At 44.1% G+C, this 6,965-nt stretch overlaps 1 protein-coding gene and 1 non-coding gene across 5 annotated transcripts in view; one reads left to right on the top strand and one right to left on the bottom strand.

Annotated features, from left to right (window-relative positions):
• The first annotated feature begins 430 nt into the window (after positions 1–430).
• On the top strand, positions 431–512 carry TRNAS-UGA (transfer RNA serine (anticodon UGA)). The gene has a single exon. It is a non-coding gene; the product is annotated as a tRNA-Ser (tRNA).
• Positions 513–4,257: 3,745 nt separating this feature from the next.
• The window catches only part of DNAJC12 (DnaJ heat shock protein family (Hsp40) member C12), a 16,802-nt gene continuing 14,094 nt past the window's right edge, over positions 4,258–6,965 (bottom strand). For 3 of the 4 annotated variants that reach the window (XM_054204666.1, XM_054204667.1, XM_054204668.1), the window contains exon 7: positions 4,258–6,965. This exon is cut by the window's right edge and continues 1,548 nt beyond it. The gene's annotated coding sequence lies outside the window, so the exon portion shown is untranslated. The other variant, XM_054204669.1, reaches the window with a different exon arrangement.

The raw sequence follows: 6,965 nt of genomic DNA, 5'->3' as shown, positions 1-6,965 counted from the left end.
TTCGCGTTGCTGCCCGCGTTGCGGAGCGCAGTGACCTGACCGTCCATCTTCCCGACGGCCGAGGGGATGCGTACAGCGGCGGAAAACCGCCCTGCGGCAGGTGGCCCTTATCTCAGCTGTCTCAGGCTCCTCCGCACCGCCCAGAGCCACTGAGGAAACCGGAGCTCTTCTAACCGGGGAGAAAGAAACAAAGGGGAATAAAAAATAGCGGCAGCTAACACGTCCGCGTTCCCCCGGCACCACCCTCCCCTCAGCGCAAGCCTGAGGCGCGGCGGCCATTTTGGCATGGCCCTTCCCCGGCCCGGCCGCGGGGCGGTGTATGGCGGGGAGAGGCGACGGCGCCCATTGGCCCCTGGTAGAGTGAGGGGCGGGAACTTCCGCCGGCGGAATGGTGGGTAAGGACTGCAGCCGGGTAAGAAATGTACCAGCAGCAGCGATGGCCGAGTGGTTAAGGCGTTGGACTTGAAATCCAATGGGGTCTCCCCGCGCAGGTTCGAACCCTGCTCGCTGCGGCCCGATGAGGGTTGATTTTTTTTTTTTTTTCCCCCCCTGTGCTCCGTAGTTGTTTATAACGTGCAGGTTTTACTCCTTGCGTCTTTTCTCACTGTTAAGCTGCCTCGGCAGCAGCAAGAGGGATTACCTGGCATTTATCCTATTGCAACTCATTAGTCCACGTCTACACACCCCTCCCCTGCTTCTGTCAAGACATAAAAGTAGCACTAAAGCAGCGATGGGCCCCAGGGTAAGTTTCCAGCATTACATCTAAAACACTTTTGTGATAAACAGCACTTGGTGTAGGTGGGAGAAGGGCACACTGGGATCAGTGTTTATTCCACAGATCACCTTCTAGGTCAGGTGTACGCTATCGGCACTGCCCAAGTGCAAGTAATGCAATGCATACGTACACACACATCCAGATTTACCCCAGGGGCCATTGTCCTGACCCCAGGCCCTACAACTGATACAATATAAATAACGTCTTGTCAGCAGTAGGCTACTCTATGTCGTATGCATTTCCTCCATCAAAGCTTCCCTTTCGTGAAGGAAGCTGGTGTGATTACTCCTAGACCTCCAGCGAGAGGCTCCTGGATGATCTTTGCCTATCTTTTATAGTCTTCTGCACAGGCGTGAAGCGTGCACCTACTCACACAAACTGGCAACAAGGGGGAAAATTTCTCACAGAAGTTATTATGCAACTAATAACCACGAAAAACATAAGAACAAGGCACTTCCCCCTGCATACACGCACACCCACATTCCCTCTTTCTGACTGGCTTAAACCAACCTTTCACCACTCGGCTGCGTCCATCTCCTCCCACGTGTGATCCCAGCATCAGTGAAGAGCTGAAAAATTTGCAGGAATGGAAATAAGAAAAAAGCCATTTTCACAGAGGCCAAAATAGGCTAGAGAAGGAACAACCACTTTTCACTCCTCTCTATCTAAAAGACAAGACAAAACCCCAACACGTAAATCCATCCTTTCTAGTTAGTACAACTTAATTTAATCAGAAAACGGAGGCAGGGGAAGAAGAGGAAACACTGAAATATCCCTGCTTTGAACAAAATAAAAGAAAGAGGGGACAAACAAACAATTGTTTAAGCTGGCAGGAAAATGAACATTTCAAAGTGCTCCCTAACAAGGGCTTCCAGCGATTTCAGGTTTGGGTGGTTGTTTCTGTTCAGGCACGTGCAAGCGTTAGAGGTTACGCTTTAGAGGGAATCTTAAACTGGTAAATAACTGACAATGGTCCTATGTGACCATAACATGAGGCATTTCCCTTAAATTCTCACGTGTGAAGGTACCTGCCGAGGGATACTGAATTCAGACATCTCAGACATTGCAGAAGAGACAGTTTTTAGGTTCAAGAGTAGCAACTTAAGCATCCTTTGCTAAGGTGCAGTACCTGCGCTACTTTCAACAGCTTAACATTTTGTGCTTAGAGCAGTACAACACGTTGGTCACTCTGCAAAATATCAACATTTTTAGTGAGCGTGCACATTTCAGGTAACAAGTTAAAAAAACCCAAAGCTTCTTTTCCGCATATAAGGCTTGGTTTTGTTTAATCAGTCAGGAATTTAAACTCTTTTTTCTTTTATAACTTGAAGATCCCACCCACCCCTGTAATCTGGAACAGATGAGAGCAAGTCTATTTTGTGTAATGCAGTTTTGGGGAGCATTCCAAACTAACAAAAAGCCAGTCAAAATGCTAAACACAGTGGGCAAGTTTGCACTAAGTCCTTCTTTTCCACTGCATCACTGAAAAAGTTGCCATTTTTTCACTGACCACTTTAAGCGTCTTATTTCCAAAGTACGTTTCATTGCTTTAATACATCTGAAGACAAAGTACCAACCCAATAAATATTTATTAGGAAGTTTGCAACTTCCAGATGTCCTTTTCACTGGGACCTTGCTGGGAATGGAAATGTCAAATGACCAACACCAAAAGATGTGGTTATTTTATTATACTGAAAAATGAGAGGCCAGTCTGTCAGAAAAGCAACAAAAATCTCCTCTGTCTAGGGAATTATTTGCATTCAGTGAACCTTTCCTCCTTGAAACTGGTTTTCCCTAAGATTTGTAGTTGAAAAAAGAGCAGCAGCGAACACCCAAGTTATTTCCCACCCTCACCCTTCAGCAAGATCTATGAAACTGTTCCCATCAAGGCACTAAAGGGGAAGAGCCATATGGTTTTAATTGCAGTTATTTTTTTTGTAATTGCAGAAGAAAGTAAGTAAGCAATGCCAAACAGCTTACTACAGCTGTAGCGCAGCAGCACTAGTGTACTGGGCTCAGTGCTCTCCTGTTGACTCCTATCACTTTCCATCTCCATTTCGTAGCAAAGAGTTAAAGTGCTTCTGCTCTGATCTGCTTCCCTTTTCAAACCTCAGCTGTAAGAGAGAAAGAGCGAGCCAGTAATGAACCTGGTGCTGGAGTCCAGACCCCAAAAGGTACATATGGGCTCAACGTGGTACTGCTTCATATCTGCCAGATGGTGCAATTTTGCTCCCCAAACCTGGCTCAGGCCCACTGCACAGTACCTTCAGGGACCAAGGTGCCTCCAGGCACCTAAGCAGAGAGATGCTTAAAATGTCCAGGCTCCTTTTTATCATCATCTATCCATATTGAAGCAAACAGCCTAGTCCTTTGGCAGTGACAGGCCGAGGATGGACACCAAAATCCTGGGGAAGACTCAGATCCTTCAAAAGTGAGGACTACATGCAGCAGAAAGCACCAAGGGCATCCAGGCCCAACCAGCTGGAACAGTCTCCTACTCCTCTGGACCTTTCTGCTCATTCTCCTGCCCCTCCATTCCACCAATATCAAAGTTGTTTATGAGAAAGAGGAGGAGCTGACAGTCTTCTACTCAGCATAAACTTCATATAAAGGACCAGCTCCGACAATCCTGACAAAGTAAATCTAGTTTGTCAAACTATATGAGGAGCGATTGAAGGAGCTCAGACTGTTTAGTTTGAGGAAGCGGAGGCTGAGGGGAGACCTCATCACTCTCTACAACTACTTGAAAGGGCATTGTAGAGAGGTTGGTGCTGGTCTCTTCTCACAGGTAATTAGCGATAGAACAAGAGGGAGTGGCTTCAAGCTGCAGCAGGGTAGGTTTAGGCTGGACATTAGGAAAAAAATCTTCACGGAAAGAGTGGTCAGACACTGGAATAGGCTGCCCAGGGAGGTGGTGGAGTCACCATCCCTGGATGTGTTTAAGACTCATTTAGATGTGGTGTTAATGGATATGGTGTAAGGGAGAACTTTGTCGAGTGGCATTGATGGTTGGACTCGATGATCCCAAGGGTCTTTTCCAACCTAAATGATTCTATATCTCCTGAGAAAAGCTGTCGGCCTCTGGTGCCGAGAGTCCTTTGATATTTTTAGAGAAGCAGTTTTGACAAAGCAGCATGGAAAGCATTTTGTTCGAAGTACCGACAACCACACTACACATCGAGACTGAAAAAAACCTTGCCAACATTGGCAGCAAATTTCATTTTCTAGTAGTCGTCCCTCTCCTTCACTGCCCTACCAAAAGAAGGGAGCAGGAGCAAACAACTGTGAAGATGGAATAGATAGGAAAGAAAATTCGTTTTCTCCATCATCCAGGTTATGATATCCACGAGACCTAAAACTTGTAGAAGTTCCCAATTCCATGAGACCTAGGACTTGTAAAAGTTCCCAAACTACATTGTGCACCACTGTAATGACTCAAGACACAAGCCTTTCAAAGCTGGGACAAACCGAGCACGTGGAGTATCTCATCTTCATTAACATGGGAGGGAGAAGAGACTAATACAGCGAAGGTGGAAGAACAAGCACATGCAGTACCTGCCATCGTGGGGGGAGGCTTGGCAACTCTTATAACAGCAGGATGAGCATGTACCCTGGGCTGCAATAAAAATACCCAGCATAAACTAACTGATAAATATCACCCCATGTGACAGAGGCTGATAACTTACTGAGCTGCTTTATCTCTTGCTGTGTAATTTCAGCAGCTTTACAGCAGCTTCATCGCTTACCTTCCCAGCAGTCTTGTCTCTCATTTCAGGATATGAAAGCGTAAGATAGCAATGTTCATACTCAGGAAATTAAAGCTACACGGTATCTGTTTTAATCATCAGGATGCTTGCTTCTATTATAGAACATATAAACTGCCCTCTTCTCCTTTTTTTTTTTCCACCCTCTCTCACTTAAAGAGGAAAACAAGCATTTGGGAAATGACCTTACCTATCATTCAGCATTACTCAGCCTGAGATTTTAAGTCATATACTATCTGTATTCATCATCAAAACTTGGGAAATGTCGGCAAAACAACTTGGCAAATACTGGCAAAACAAGAAGTTTGTGAAGAACTAGAACATTCTCAATCTTATGTATTCAGCATCTGCACAAGAACAGGAATGACAGCAGTAACTAAAGTTATATTAATTTTATATAATTCAAGACCACCCACCCCTCCTAAGCTGTGAAATTTCATTGTAAACAGCAGGCTAAACAGCTGCTTCGTTTCTGATATTACAAAACCAGTTGATACAGTTTCAGAGACCTAGAAACACAATATTAAACAACATGCCCTAGTGTGTATTTTGTTATCATCACCCACCTGCAGTCTCATAACTTTGTGCTGAAATCCCATCAGCCCTCACAAGTCCCATAATGGCCAACTTTAATCACTACTTTTGAGTAGACCCCAGAGGATGTAGGCTCACTTCACAGGTCCATATATTTTCGTACCCAGCTAAGCTAAATCATTTCAAGCTACAGCTAACAAAGCACTCAAGCCTGACATCACCCAATTGCTGTATAGCAGAAGCACACACCAAGCCAGACCCCTCAGACAGTTCAGAACCCCTTGCTACCTACCTAAACAACTCACAGGAAGAGGAAAATGAGACTTTACCATCCCTTCCAAGTAGCTGCCCCCTCCTCCAGGTTGAGATTGATGGACCCTAATTCTAATCTATAGCATCTGGGGTTGTTGCTGTTGTTCCCCACCCCCACAACTTTCCTTTTGCAGCTGTTTCCACTTTGCAAAGAAAGTTAAGTTCTGTGTTGGCCACTGAAAAACCACCTATGCCTGGCCCTGTTGCCTCTTAATCACCTTTCCACAGAGCTTGAGACCCCCGCCTTACAACCCCTGCTCCAATTAATATTTAAGCATGTTATGTACTTACCAGTGCAGAGGCCAAGACACTGTGTTATTGTGGATCACGTCATGTGAGATGTTTGCTGGATCTTTTCATGCTACCAGCAAAAAAACCTTCTAAAATTACTACTATTAAAAAAAAATCCCAACCACCTATGAACAGTTTATGCTTGTGGGGTGAGCCCTGAATGACCTAACACTGAGTAATTTGTCAGGTGCTTATTTCTTTCCTTTCTATACACGAGGGAGAACTGGGCTGCCCGCTTATTCCAGTTCACTGTTCTTACTGGCCAACAGGTCAGGTCCCACCAATGCTGCCCCAAAAGCAAAATGGGCTGCACAGCTTCCTCATGCTTTCCAGTACCTCTGGGTTTGCTCTGCTAGGAACAGGAACATTCAGTTCCATTCAAGAAATACAGAAAATTGGACCATTTGAAGTTAAATTTAGACATAAATAGAAAAAAAAAAAATCTGTACTTGTATACTAGAGCACCAGTTAATAATCTGTTGTCTTCCCTGGGGCAAATACAAATTAGACCACCAATCTCCAGCAGATATGTCACAAAATGCAAGTTTTGCGATCAGCTTTCACTGGGCTAAGAGTCTTCCAAATATCTGCAATTATTCATCTGGAACAAATACCTAAAGGTGCTTTGCCAAAACAAACCATTTCGTAATTGGCTGATAATGACATCAGTTTTAATGACATGAAAAACAATTTTGCTGTTCAAAGCTCTACTATATACTCACTTCTCAAGGGAAAGCAGCTGGTTAGGTGCTAACTCATCCACCCAACTACCCCTTTTTACCTTTACAAGCAAGTAGAATGGGGAGAGGAGAATCTGAGCTGTTACCTGGTCTGAAGTACCCCAGCTGGTTGCACTCCCATCTTTTTGTTAGAGAGAAAAATTGTACCCTATTGCTTTGTATCCTTTGCATGAACTGGAGTTTCTTCTGTTACTACTGTTTGACATCCTTTACAGTCTCTCCCTATAAAATGGATTGAAAGTCTTTCTTGAGCAAGTACCTTTATATAAAGGAAAGCAGTATATGTATTAGAAGAAAATTTGTAATTACATTTAGCAGATATTACACAGAATTATTAATTTCATCTCTATAATATTTTCATCTACAAAATATGCAAGGGCAAAGCATGTGGGATAAAGAAAAAAAAAGATTTTGGATAAGCAGGATGATGTGCTGTAAAAATAGCTCTTGCTACTGATGCCATCAAACCTAAGATCAGTGTGGCTGTATCAGCAGAACACCAGTACTTGGAGCTTTTATAAACTGGTACAAACACAACCAGTGTTAGCA

Source organism: Rissa tridactyla, chromosome 6 (assembly GCF_028500815.1).
Source record: "Rissa tridactyla isolate bRisTri1 chromosome 6, bRisTri1.patW.cur.20221130, whole genome shotgun sequence".
In the NCBI taxonomy this organism is placed as follows: Eukaryota; Metazoa; Chordata; class Aves; order Charadriiformes; family Laridae; genus Rissa; species Rissa tridactyla.
Note: the sequence above shows the minus strand (reverse complement) of the source record. Positions and strands in the feature narration are given on the sequence as shown.